The sequence below is a fragment of the Pseudorca crassidens genome, chromosome 4 (genome assembly GCF_039906515.1).
Source record: "Pseudorca crassidens isolate mPseCra1 chromosome 4, mPseCra1.hap1, whole genome shotgun sequence".
NCBI classification, from domain to species: Eukaryota; Metazoa; Chordata; class Mammalia; order Artiodactyla; family Delphinidae; genus Pseudorca; species Pseudorca crassidens.
Genome location: NC_090299.1, coordinates 112,086,020 through 112,101,513, shown reverse-complemented (window position 1 = coordinate 112,101,513; position 15,494 = coordinate 112,086,020).

The following is a 15,494-nucleotide window of genomic DNA, read 5'->3' as shown; positions in this document are numbered from 1 at the left end:
AAGAAAAGAGAATTTGGAAAATTTATTCATTCATTCATGAATTTTGTTGTTCAGGGGATCTAAGAAATGGAAAGGTGGCTAGAAAGGAATGCAGGAATGAGAAAAAAAAGTTTTTTAAGATAGAGGGTATTAATCGTATATTGGTATCAAGACAAAATGATAAGGTAAGAGGAAAAACTTGATGATACAAAGAAGGGAGGAGAGAAACGCTGGGATGGGACTCAGGGCTCTAGAGTAGGTCAGGATCTCTCTACCTCAGCACTACTGACACATTGGGCCAGACAATTATTTATTGTGGGGATTCTCTTGTAAACTACAGGACTGCTTAGCAGAAACCATGACCCTACTATGCATTAGATGCCTGAAGCACCCCCTCCCCTATAGTCAAGTTGTGATAATCAAACATGTCTAGACTTTGTCAAGTGCCCCCTGAGGGATAAAATCACTGAGAACCAGTGGTGTAGGACTTGGTCTTAGGCAAGAGTACAGATAGTTCACCCACAGTAGCAAGGGGAAAGGCAGAGTCATGGATTCAGATAATCTTGAAGATGTGATAACGGGAATATAAGGATTGATTCTGTTTCATCTGAGAATGTAAAGGAGAAAGAATGTACTGGAAACTGGAGAAGAGAAGAGCAGTATCTCAGAGAGTGGGAGAATGAATGGAGTAGGGAAATGTAGTTGGATTACCAGAGAGCCCTAAAGCTAATGGTAATGAATTTAAAGTAAAGCCAATCAGCATGGTTAAGGCATTGTGACTATGGTTGTGGGTGAAGGACAATATCCTTAGAGGAAGGCAGATCAAAGAACTGCAAGGGTATTGAAGGATGTATAATATGGATATGGAAACCATTAAGAGATAGTTCAGATATCATAAATTATATACATGAGGGGGGAGAGGAGATAACATCTTCAGGAAATAAGATCTGGGCATCTGTAGACATCTCCAGCAAGGAGCAACAAGGAGGGTAGCAAGTGGTATAGTCCAATGATATGACTCCAAAGCTGGGATTCAGAGAAGTGAGGGGCAAGAACACATACCTCAATTCTGGCTCAATGGCACAAAGGGACTGAAAGACATAGCTGTGACTTGAGAAAGCTGTCAGGGAAGCACAGCCCCTTGTTTAGAGGGGAACAGAGATTAAATTAGAGCAAAAAGATGAAGGAGCATTTAGAAATGCAGTTGAAGACATCGTGGATTTTTCTCATGACAAAACAGGAGCTTCAGATGTCACAGTGGAAAAAGGGTGAAGGCTAGAGAAGAAGGTGGAAAAGGGTTAGATGAAACGTGCAAAGTTGTATGGAGATGAAAGCCTTCTGGATGCAGTCAGCCAGAATGTAGGACATGGTGGCATTAGTCCTAGTAGTCTCCTGGGCCAAGCTCTTAAAACATTTTGTTTGAAGAAGTGCATTTTATGTGGCTTCCAATATACACTTTCACAAACTAACACTTAAGTTAGCCGTGGGTGAGACTTTTTATGGACTCTCTTTTCTTTTCCTATCTATGCTATTCTCTCTACAATGTTGTAGCCCACCAATAAGATTTATAACCCACTAATAGACTATGCTTAGCAGGTTGAAAAATGCTATCTTAATCAGGTTGTGTGGAGGGAAGATTGTGAATGGCTGAAGAAAGAAGCCTTGTCTTAAATACTTTTCAGTCATGGGGAACTAAGCACAACTCGCCTATAATGGATATGAATTTCCAAATTCTTAGGTGCGAGGAATATAATTCATCTTATGTAACAACTGAGTTTATTTCTCTGGGTCCTTATTATGTCAGACTGGCAAAATACTAGTGATTCCTGGGATCTTCATCCCTCTCTCCATGTTGGGGGCAAGGTGGGGGAAAAGTAGGGAGTCTTGGCTATTAACTGTTTGTGAATATAGGTTGCCACTGGAATGACCATTCATCCATCCTGAACTATCCCTTCAGAATTATTAAACTTGTGCTGGTGTATGCTGTATTTGTAGTATGAATTCACCAGACACTTTTCTCAAAGGTTTTCTTCCTCTCTGACAATGCTACCTGAGCCTCAAAGACCCCAAATATCTCTCTCCTCATATGTCTGCCTCCAGGCTACCCTTACCCGCAATATTGGAGGTTGTGCTTTTATTCTGTGGGTGGGAGAGCACTACCTATGCCCTTGAGTTCTGAGGCACCTTGTTGATACCTGAGAATTCCCTTGTCCCTGTGTCTTCATCCACAAACCCTCTCAGTTCTCCTAAGTGTTGTTTGGATTTTCAGTACCTTGAAATACTTACATGGTGCTTCGGCTTCCACCCAGCCATGTAGTTCCTCTAGCTCAATAAAGTGTATAGTCAGCCACTTGCTCTGATGGAGATCAGGGGAATGGGAAATACAGAGAAAAAGGAATTTAAATTAGCAACTCAAGGTATTACCTAATCACATTAAGAAGCTATTCATGGCTACTCTTAATAGACACCTCTAACAAGGGTCATATTTTGAAAATTGTAAATATGCTTCTCTCCTTAATCTTTCTGAGTGTAAGATCTTTACCAAGCTGATCCAAAATATACAACTGCCTGGAAAGGGAAAATAATGGTAAGAATTTGCTAGAAAACATGAAGAGAAAGGATAAAGTAATATTTTACTTCTGACATGGAAAACAGGATTAGGCAGCAGGGCTAGTTAGGAATAGCTTTGTCAAATGGACTACTGTCTTGATAGACCAGGGTTTATCAACCTCAGAAAAGCTCCTCTGTTTTGGGGGGACTGTCCTGTGCATTGTAGGCTGTTTAGCAGTATGCCTTGTTTCTACCTAGCAGCACCCCAAGTGTGGCAACCAAAAATATCTACAGATGCTGCCAAATATCTCCTGGAGGAAAAAAAAAAAAAAAATCCTTAGTTGAGAACCATTGTGGTAGAAGATTTAATGAATTCCTTTTAGTTCCATTTAATATATCAAGCCAGTCCTGAAGGATTTACATGATAAAATCTTCCAAAGGATGGAGAAAATACCCCTTTCACCTAGAGTAGCTAAGCCATAGAAAAAAGATATAATCTGAAGAGAGGGGAAAATGTACAATTAGGCAAAAGACCCCCTCACTTTCTTTAAAGCAGTAAAAATATGCTTCCACTTTTGGTCTAATTATCATCCTCTAGAAATCAATTTGATTATTTATTTAATTGCTATTCTATTTAATAGCACTTCAGCTATTTGAGGACAGTTGTCATGTCCAATCTAGTTCTTCCTCTTTTTGAGTTAATCTTTCCCAATTCCATCAACCAATTTTGCATGTTGGTAAATTTTTGCTGTGAATCATTTTCATGGGGGCCCTGGAGGATAAAGCATAAGGTGTCTTTGTCTCTGTGTGAACTTAAGCAAGAGGATACATCCTCAGGGCTTCTTTACACACTCAACAGATATTCCTCTTAAGACACTGACAATATCCACAATTCTGTTTCTTTCATGAATGCATAATTATCTTATAATATCCCTTATTGGCATCTTACAAAAGTGAGGGTACTCACTTCTGTTCTGCTAGTGGCAAGCCAGGGTCTACTATAATGACTCATAATACTCAAGAAGTATGGGAGAACCCAGGAACTCCTAGGACTGGAGACACCAGCCTCTCGTCTAAGCTCCAAGATTAATGGTCAGTGTGACCCTTACTCGGTGACTTAAATAACTGATATTTCTTCTTTTTAACAATAATTGTATCTTTTTACCTGTATCCTGAAGCTGTAACATGATAACTACTGCCTAAAAGGGTAAGAAGTAATGATTGAAAGAATCCAGTAGCAGTTACAAGAAATTACCAAAGGAAGAAAGAATGGGGAGAATATGCTAGAAAAGAAGTTAATAGCCACAGAAAGGAAGGTGTGGGGGTAGGGGGAGAGGTAGAGGAGGAACAATAGTAGGAAAATAGCCAAAAAGTATAGGGTGCGAATACATGCTTTCTCCTTCTCCTTTTTAGGAACTGACAACTCCTAGTCAGCTATAGCAACTGGAAGGAGGGAGTGGTGAGGGGAGGGTATGGAAGGACCTGAGGATAGAGAAACTGAACACCTGAGAAAGGAAAAGGAAGGAAAGTGAAACTACAGAGAGAGGAAGTGTGAATATTCAAAGGTATTCCAAGAATTGGTGTATCCCAGATGAAAGAATGGAAAGTGAGCAGAAGGAAGAGAAATCTGAATTTAAAATAGAAGTAGGTAATCAGAATAAAATGTAAAGAAGGCAACAAGCAATGAGACCTTTGTTAAAACTCGCCTAATAGATAGCTTAGAGCTTCTCTCAGATTATTATAAATTATAGAGGTATATTTATATATTATATGTTCTATATCATACAATTATAAATATTATATTTATATATTATATTTTATATATATATTATATTATATATATACATAATTTCCAAGAGAGTTAACTAGGTGATATAGTCAAAATGAGAAGGCATTTAGGAGTCTGCTAACTATGATGCTGTGTAACAGGGAATGTTGGTTCATTTGACCAGCAGGGAAAGTTGAATGGTTTTCCAAATTCTCCTTATATGTTGCCATGGTAAGAAAGAATATTTTATAGCAATTGTGATTTCAAGAATGAACCTATGTGGGCTTCACTGATGGCACAGTTGTTGAGAGTCCACCTGCCGATGCAGGGGACACGGGTTTATGTCCCAGTCCGGGAGGATCCCTCATGCTGCGGAGCGGCTGGGCCCGTGAGCCACGGCCGCTGAGCCTGTGCATCCGGAGCCTGTGCTCCGCAACGGGAGAGGCCACAACAGTGAGAGGCCCATGTACCGCAAAAAAAAAAAAAAAAAAAAAAAAAAAAAAGAATGAAGCTATGTAATTTAAATTTTGGAAGGAGAAAATGCATGAAACATTTTCAAGGAAACTGGGGGCTTGGGTCTAGTTTTATGATATGTTTGTACCCATGTTTTGTAACAATGAAATACTAAGTTCTGCTTAACACAAGAGGTCACTGCAAAGAAACCAGGCCTGATTACTTGACCTCCTCTTTTACCATACTGTACATTTGACTTAGAAAATAAGCACAGAGCAAATTTAAAAAGTATTAGAATAAAGAAATATTTATTTTAAAATTATTCCATTGTGCTTTTAGACTGACTAACTGTAGTAAGCAACCAACCCAACTGACTTGACCTCAAAATGGCTATGTTTATTTATTTGCCATGAAGTTGTGGAGGAGGCTAATGTATCATTTCCAAAGAAGTGCTTGTAAAAATTTAAACCTCAGAATGAGAGGAATAAGTATGTTAATATGCTATTTAAAACATTATTTCTGGGTGGGGGAATTGGATGACAGTGGTCAAAAGGTACAAACTTTCAGTTATAAGATAAAGAAGTATTGGGGATATAAGGTACAACATGATGAATATAGTTAAAACTGCTGCATGGTATATTTGAAAGTTGTTAAGAGTTCTCATCACAAGGGAAAAAAGATTTTTTTTTTTATCTATATGAGATGATGGATGTTAACTAAGCCTATTATGGTCATCTTTGCACAATATATGTAAGTCAAATCATGCTGTACACCTTAAATTTATACAGTGCTGTATGTCAATTATATCTTAATAAAATTGGAAGAAAAAATAAAAATGCTTAAAATGATATAACACAAAATGTTATTTATTAATTTTAAAACTAAAAATACATTTGTGAATCATTTCCAGGGTTGCCATGAAGATCAGATGAGAATGTGTAAATGAAATGCTTTGGTAAGTATAAAATGCTAAAGAAATTCAAGCTCTATTATTCATATTTCTTCTGAAATAAAAGTCATTGAAAATGTGCATTTCTGATGGCTCAACTAAATGAAAACATTAAATGATAAACTACATGTGAAGAAAGATAATTCAATTCCTACACATTTAGAGGAAAATAAAGTTTGGAAGATACAAATATTTAAAAGAGAAAACCAAGTAATGTGGACTAAAGTTTAAAGAGGCAAAATATTTACTACTGTTAGTCTTATAAAGAGACGATCACCCTTGCAACATGGAAACTTATGAAATTTACTCATGGGGAAAATTTCTGGTAGAAATACCTTGTATTTGTAGGACACATTTCAGAAGGAATAACAAAAATAGACAAGCAATAGTTTTGTTATAATGTACAATGTTAATAATAAATAATTTTGTAAAGATGGGGAAGTTTAGTAAAGAGAAATAGTGCCTCAGATCATTTAGATAACTGGCACAAAGATAAATTAAATTAAATTAAAGTGATATAAAATAAAATCAAATGTCAGTAAGCAATGGAAACCCTGTAGAAGATGAGTGTCAGGAATGAAGGGAGAGTTTCTGGATAAAAGCTGCTTGAAAGAGTGAGGGAGGAAGGGAAGAGGTGATGCAAAGCAAACCAGCTTGGTGCCAATGCACAGGCAAGCCAGGGATCTCCTGACTGATTTCAGGAAAATGTGAAGTAGGGTCAGCTTCATGGTCACGTGACCTGTGCAGGTGCTCAGGGCCCTAGGCTCAGAAAGACCCTGCTTGGTTTAACACTCTGCTCTTGCTACCTTGAAATTTTTAATAATTTTATCATTGATATTATGTTTCAGATATGAAGTCTAGTGGGACAAGGAAGTATGTGGGAGAGCAGAGAAGATATGCCCAACATGAGTGTCCACCTCTGCTCCTCGCTGCCCGACTCACATTTCGTGCTTGTGATCCCCATGAGCATAGAATACCAGTGGACCCATGATGTGTGGGAGTTCATTGAGGCACAAAGCCAGTACCAGGTAAGTTTGATACATCTAAGACCAAGAAAGGGGGATGAGGGAGCACGGCTGACAGTCCCCCAGTGCCACACTTTCAGTCTGAACCAGAACTTGCTTTGACAGCAGAAAGAAGGCAATGGTGGTGTGCTGCTTTCTTGTATTAGCCAACGACTTATGCTGAAAATAAAGACATAGAAGAAAAGGAAAAGATAGGACAATGCACGATTTCTTTTCCTTTCAGGCCTTCCTTACTTATCAGGAAGCCAAAGGCAAAGACTATTGGTAGAACGTGTGCCTATTAAGAAAAGAAATAAAAACAGTTGAGTTAGTGTTGTGCAGATTGCCACTGTTCTGGTAAGAACAAACTACAAAGCCACATGTATGAGGTACAAAATAGAATTGTGTAATTTCAGTGATTGATTCTGCAAACTTGTTCAATATTCTTATATTTACATTTAAAACTAGCATCACACAATATGAAGATAAACAGTAAACTTCATGCAATAATTTGCATTTTTAAATTTTCTTTACTTAGAACCATATTAAATAGCTAATAAAAAAAAAACAAGTTGAGAGAGAGAAGCAGAAGAAAAGGAAAATCTTTTTTATTTTAATACCTCTAACGGCGCTCTTCTCCTGCTGCACTTGTTGTGCACTGGGCCCTGCAAATCCTGTAGCCAGACTAGTCTGGGACATCTCCACCATCTCCCAACCATCACCCAAAATCCCTCTCCACCTACTTACTGGGGCCTCAAATTCTGTTAAAATGACACAAAGTTGTCATTTAACAATTGCAAAGAAGCTTACAATGCTCAAAGAGGTGTAATACAGAGAGCAGAGATTTGACTAAAAGAGAGGAATCGAGTCCCAAAACTGTTACCATGTGTATTTGGGGAAGTTACTTACATATTTTTGCCCCTAATTTCCTCAACTGTAAAATGGGCTAAATCTCCTATCTGTGAAGCCACTTCAAGCTCCAAGGAATCTGTAATTATAAGAAATTACAGACAGAAAAATTCCAGCTAATAATAATTAAAGAAGAAATGTTAGAATGTCACCATTTTTCAACATTTGATGAAATAATGGATCAAGGCAATGACCATCAATGGTCATTATCATTCCTAAGTGAAACAACAGACAGATGGCTCCTGATGCATGTTCACAGTACCACCTATGAAGAATTCTGATCAAGTCTCTAGAGATCTAACTGCCAGTTTACATGAAATAAAGGTGACAGAGAAACATGATTTAATGACACTACCATGCAATCCAAAAAACCTAGAATGTAGGAAATTTTATAAGACAAATGGCCAACTTTTTCATGAAATAAATTACAAGAAAAAAGTAAAGAACAGAATTGTAGATTTTAAAAGGTTTAGGAAACATATAGATCAGTTGCAATTTAGATCTTAGTTCAAACAGTTTGTAAAATTAGTATGGGACAACCAGGGAAATTTAAACACTGATTTGATTTGATACTTGATGATGTTAAGAAATTAGTCTTAAGTTTTAAAATGTGATCATGGTTTTTTTTTTGAAAATTTATCTTTTAGGATTACATATGATTTGCTGTCTGGAACATGCTTCAAAATAATCTATTAAAGCAGAGAGTGGGAAATTAGAGATGAACACGAATTGGTCATGAGTCAATTGTTGTTGAGTTTGGGAGATAGTTACATATGGGTTCATTATTCTATTATTTCTACATTTGTATCTGTTTGAAATTGCCCATAATGAAAACCATCCAGAATTTAATCATTTACTGCCACTATCTCTACCACCACTAGCCTAGGTAGAGCTGCAATCACTCTCACCTGAATTAAACACATTGATCCCACGTTTATCTCCCTCTACAGTCTATCCTCAGCACAGCTCCTGGAGTAATTAGTTTAAAATTTAACGTATTAATTTTGTATCCTGCAACTTTAACGAATTCATTAATGAACTCTAGTAGTTTCCTTGAAACATCTTTAGGATTTTCTATATATAGTATCATGTCATCTGCAAACAGTGACAGTTTTACTTCTTCTTTTCCAATTTGGATTCTTTTATTTCTTTTTCTTCTCTGATTGCTATAGCCAGGACTTCTAAAACTAAAACAAACAAACAAACAAAAAACAAATGAACTTACTTACAAAACAGAAATAGACCCATAGACATAGAAAACAAACTTATGCTTATCAAGGGGGAAAGGAAGGGGGAAGGGATGTTAGGAGGTTGGGATTAATACATACACATTACTGTATATAAAATAGATAACCAACCAACAAGGACCTACTGTATAGCACAGGGAACTATATTCAATAGTTTGTAATAGCCTGTAAGGGAAAAGAATCTGAAAAAGATTCTTTATATATATATATATATATATATATATATATATATATATATATATATATATATATATATATCTGAATCACTGTGCTTTACACCTGAAACTGACACAACTGTAAATCAAATATACTTCAATAAATTTTTTTAAAAGAAAAACAAAGAAAAAAAGTGGATAAAATAAAATTTAAGTCAAATCAAGTCACTGAAGGTAGAAAAGGGCTTCAATAAGGAGAAGCATTAGAAGCTTTTGATAATAATCCAGGCTTGAGATCATCTTTGCTTGGATCAGGCAGTTGGTAGTGGCAAAAATGATGAGATGTGTGTCATATTCTGATACATTTTGATATAGAGCCAACAGGATTTATTGATCGTTTGCATGAGGAATAGGAGAAAAATAGAGGAATCAAGGATAACTCCAAGGTTCTTAACATGAGACATTGTGAGCATGGAATTGTATATCTTTTATAAGGAATAATCATATTTTCCAAAACCAAAATTAATTTAGTAGGAAGAGAAGCTTTGTTTTACATTTCTGTAAATCTCTTTACTATCTGGATTCTCCTATCTGCATTCAGTCTGTTGTGATAGCACACCTCCTATTGCCTCTGAAACACCCCAATCCAGTGTGAGAGACTGAGATTATATGAGTTAGTATTGACATTATGGACTCCCCAAAAGTATCTCAGGGAGCTCTGAACTTTCAGAACTGTTGTAATATACCACTGGTAAATATATAAGTTTGAATGTCTGTTTTTACTTCTAGAATATGGCAATAACAATTAAATCAACTCAGATTTTCAGAGGCACAACTTTTCTCCAGCTTTCAATATTCACCTTCTATGTCTGGCACAAAATGAGCATTCTTTAAATGTTGGTTGAATAAATCACAGACACCTTATACTGTCATTGGTTAGAAGTATTCATTATAACAGTGCCAAGACCAATAATGGACTACCTATTAGTCAGTAAATTTTAAGCAGCAGTGTTATTAGGAAAAACTGGACAAAGTATTTAATATGTAGTTTAAAATTGTGCTGTATCTGATATTTTAGTACACACCAATGGTATATTCTTTAACAAACAGCCTTAGAAAAAAGAATTTCAATTAAGAGGAAACCTAAAGATTAGGTCAGAGGTTTTAGCTGCCTCTGATTATTTTTCTAGGATTACCCTCAGCTTCACTCACATTGAATAGACTAATTCATGTTGTATGCAATTTATTTGGAGTACTGAGCAACACAATAATCCATTACAACTCAACACTTTCAAAATAGTGATTACCCTGTTTAATAAGAATAATATTTTATTACATTATATGCAGATTAAAAACTAATATCATGTTCCCTAACTTAATAAAAAGTGACTGTCAAAAACCCAGCAAAGTCATAATGACATAATAAAAATTTTCCCATTAAAGTCAATAGAAGACATAGATGTCCAATATTCCTTCAATTCAGCATTTTAAAGATCCTAGTTAAATGCAATAAACCAGAAAAATAATAAGAGGTATATATCTTCAGAAGGGAGAAATAAAACTGTCATTGTCTGATGATATGATCACTGATGTAAAAATCATCTAAGAGGGTCACCTGACAAACTATTAGAATTAAGATTTTAAATTAATATTTAGAATTAATCCATTTAGGTAGACAGACACAAGATCAATCTTTAAAAGTCAGTAGCTTTCTTTTACACAAGCAATCATGAGAAATGGCAAAAGAATAAAAGGTTTCATTCACAATATCAATAACTATAGCATGACTGTGAATAAAGCTGGCAAGACCAGTGTATTAGAAAAATACATTAACTGAAGGACATAAAGTGACATAAAAATTTCAGAGATACATATTCATTGATGAGAGGACTCAACATGCCATTTCACCCCATACTGATATGTGAATTCAATGCAATTATTGACTTTCAGTAGAATTTTTCAGTAACCTTCATAAGCTAATTCTAAAATTAATATGAAAGAGTAAATGAGCAAAAATAGCAAAGATAATTTTGCTATTAAGCTTGCTATTTGAAGAAAGAAAAAAAGATTTTGATATGCCTGTTAGCGAAACATGGGCTACTTTTTAAAATGTGTTACACAGGTATGCATGAATAATAAATAATAATAAATTAATAATAAAGTGCCCAGCAATAATTCTGTGAAATTAAGGAAACTTACATTATCATAAAAGTAAGAAGATGTCAACTATTCATCAAAGGGTATAAGGAATATTTATCATCCATTTGGGGAAAAGAATGAAATGAGATTTTTACCTCACACACAAAAAATAATCCTTAGAAAATCTGAAGACTTGGGGAGAGACCTTCAAGATGGTGGAGGAGTAAGACATGGAGATCACCTTCCTCCCCACAAATACATTAGAAATACATCTACATGTGGAACAACTCCTACAGAACACCTACTGAATGCTGGCAGAAGACCTCAGACTTTCCAAAAGGCAAGAAACTCCCCACATACCTGGGTAGAGCAAAAGAAAAAAGAAAAAACAGAGACAAAAGAATAGGGATGGGACCTGCACCAGTGAAGGAGGAAAAGTTTCCACACACTAGGAAGATCCTTCACTGGTGGAGACTGGGGGTGGCAGGGGGGAAGCTTCAGAGCCACACAGAGGAGAGCACAGCAACAGGGGTGCGGAGGGCAAAGCAGAGAGATTCCTGCACAGAGGATCGGTGCCGACCGGCACTCACCAGCCTGAGAGGCGTGTCTGCTCACCCGCCGGGGCGGGTGGGGGCTCGGAGCTGAGGCTCGGGCTTCGGAGGTCAGATCCCAGCGAGAGGACTGGGGTTGGTGGTGTGAACACAGCCTGCAGGGGGCTAGTGCACCACAGCTAGCCAGGAGGGAGTCTGGGAAAAAGTCTGGACCTGCCTAAGATGCAAGAGACCATTGTTTCGGGCTGCGTGAGGAGAGGGGATTCACAGCACCACCTGAACGAGCTCCAGAGATGGGCGCGAGCCACGGCTATGAGCGTGGACCCCAGAGACGGACATGAAATGCTAAGGCTGCTACTGCAGCCACCAAGAAGCCTGTGTGCAAGCACAGGTCACTATCCACACAGCCCCTCCAGAAGCCTGTGCAGTCCGCTACTGCCAGGGTCCCGTGATCCAGGGACAACTTCCCCGGGAGAACACATGGCCACATCAGGCTAGTGCAATATCACCCCGACCTCTGCCGCCACAGGTTCTCCCCACATTCCGTACCCCTCCCTCCCCCTGCCCTGAGTGAGCCAGAGCTCCCTAATCAGCTGCTCCTTTAACCCCGTCCTGTCTGAGCGAAGAACAGACGCCCTTAGGTGACCTCCATGCAGAGGCGGGACCAAATCAAAAGCTGAACCCCAGGAGCTGTGTGAAAAAAGAAGAGAAAGGGAAATCTCTCCCAGCAGCCTCAGGAGCAGTAGATTAAATCTACACAATCAACTTGAAATACCCTGAATCTGAGGAATACCTGAATAGACAACAAATCATCCCAAAATTGAGGCGGTGGACTTTGGGAGCAACTGTAGACTTGGGGTTTGCCTTTTGCATCTAATTTGTTTCTGGTTTTATGTTTATCTCAGCTTAGTATTTAGAGTTTATTATCATTGGCAGATTTGTTTATTGATTTGGTTGCTCTCTTACTTTCTTTTATATATATAGATATATATTTATTTTTCCTTTTTCTCTTTTTGTGAGTGTGTATGTGTATGCTTCTTTGTGTGAATTTGTCTGTATAGCTTTGCTTTTACCATTTGTCCTAGGGTTCTTTCTGTCCTTTGTTGCTTTTTTTTTTTAGTATAGTTTTCAGTGCTTCTTCAGTGCTTCTAATCATTGGTGTATTTGGTTGCTCTCTTCTTTCTTTCTTTTTTTTTCTTTGTTTTATTACTGTTTAATTTTTAATAAATGTTTATTTTTTACTTTAATAACTTTATTTTTTTTCATTCATTCTTTCCTTTTTTCTCCCTTTTCTTCTGAGCCCTGTGGCTGACAGGGTCTTGGTGCTCCAGTCAGGTGTCAGCCCTGTGCCTCTGAGGTGGGAGAGCCGAATTCAGGACATTCGTCCACCAGAGACTTCCTGGCTCCACATAATATCAAATTACAAAAGCTCTCCCAGAGACCTCCATCTCAACATTAAGTCCCAGCTCCACTCAACAACCAGCAAGCTACAGTTCTGGACACCTTATGCCAAACAACTAGCAAGACAGGAACACAGCTCCACCCATTAGCAGAGAGGCTGCCTACAATCATAATAAGGTCACAGACACCCTAAAACACACCACTGGATGCAGTCCTTCCCACCAGAAAGAAAAGATCCAGCCTCATCCACCAGAACACAGGCACAAGTCTCCTCCACCAGGAAACCTACACAACTTACTGAACCAACCTTAGCCACTGTAGGCAGACACCAAAAACAATGGGAACTATGAACCTGCAGCCTGCGAATAGGAGACCCCAAACACAGTAAGTTAAGCACAATGAGAAGACAGAGAAACAAACAGTAGATGAAGGAGCAAGGCAAAAACCCACCAGACAAAGCAAATGAAGAGGAAATAGGCAGTCTACCTGAAAAAGAATTCAGAATAATGATAGTAAATATGATCCAAAATCTTGGAAATAGAATACAAGAAACATTAAACAACGACTTAGAAGAACTAAACAGCAAACAAACAATGATGAACACAGCAACAAATGAAATTTAAATTTCTCTAGAAGGAATCAATAGCAGAATTACTGAGGCAGAAGAATGGATAAGTGACCTGGGAGATAAAATAGTGGAAATAACTACTGCAGAACAGAATAAAGAAAAAAAGATTGGAAAGAATAGAGGACAGGTTCAGAGACCTATGGGACAACATTAAATGCACGAACATTTGAATTATAGGGGTCACAGAAGAAAAAGTGAAAGAGAAAGGGACTGAGAAAATATTTGAAGAGATTATAGTTGAAAATTTCCATAATATGGGAAAGGAAATATTCAGTCAACTCAAGGAAGCACAGAGAGTCCCATACAGGATAAATCCAAGGAGAAACATGCCAAGACACATATTAAGCAAACTACCAAAAATTAAATACAAAGAAAAAGTATTAAAAGCAGCAAGATAAAAACAACAAATAAAAAAAAGGGAATCCCCATAAGGTTAACAGCTGATCTTTCAGCAGAAACTGCAAGCAAGAAGGGAGTAACAGGACATATTTAAAGTGATGAAAGGGAAAAACCTACAACCAAGATTATTCTACCCAGCAAGGATCTCATTCAGATTCGATGGAGAAATTAAAACCTTTACAGACAAGCAAAAGCTAAGAGAATTCAGCACCACCAAACCAGCTTTACAACAAATGCTAAAGGAACTTCTCTAGGCAGAAAGCACAGAGAAGGAAAAGACCTACAATAACAAAGCCAAAACAATTAAGAAAATGGTAATAGGAACATACATATTGAGAGCTACCTTAAATGTAAATGGATTAAATGCTCCAACCAAAAGACATAGACTGGCTGAACGGATACAGAAACAAGACCCATATATATGCTGTCTACAAGAGACCCCCTTCAGAACTAGGGACACATACATACTGAAAGTGAGGGGATGGAAAAAGATATTCCATGCAAATGGAAATCAAAAGAAAGTTGTAGTAGCAATTCTCTTATCAGACAAAATAGACTTTAAAATATAGATTATTACAAGAGACAAAGAAGGACACTTCATAATTATCAAAGTAGCAACCCAAGAAGTAGATATAACAATGGTAAATATTTATGCACCCAAAATAGTAGCACCTCAATACATAAGGCAAATGCTAGCAGCCATAAAAAGAGAAATTGACAGTAACACAATCATAGTAGGGGACTTTAACAACTCACTTTCATCAATGGACAGATCATCCAAAATGAAAATAAATAAGGAAACACAAGCTTTAAATGATACATGAAACAAGGTGGACTTAATTGATATTTATTTGACATTCCATCCAAAAACAACAGAATACACTTTCTTCTCAACTGTTCATGGAACATCCTCCAGGATAGATCATATCTTGGGTCACAAATCAAGCCTTGGTAAATTTAAGAAAATTGAAATCATATCAAACATGTTTTCTGAATACAAGGCTATGAGACTATATATCAATAACAGAAAAAAATCTGTAAAAAATACAAACACATGGAGGCTAAACAATATGCTACTAAATAACCAAGAGATCACCGAAGAAATCAGAGGAAATCAAAAAATACCTAGAAACAAATGACAATGAAAACACAAGGACCCAAAACCTATGGGATGCAGCAAAAGCAGTTCTAAGAGGGAAGTTTATAGCAATACAATCCTACCTCAAGAAACAAGAAAAATCTCAAATAAACAAGCTAACCTTACACTTAAAGCAATTAGAGAAAGAAGAAGAATAAACCCCAATGTTAGCAGAAGGAAAAATATCATAAAGATCAAATCAGAAATAAATGAAAAAGAAATGA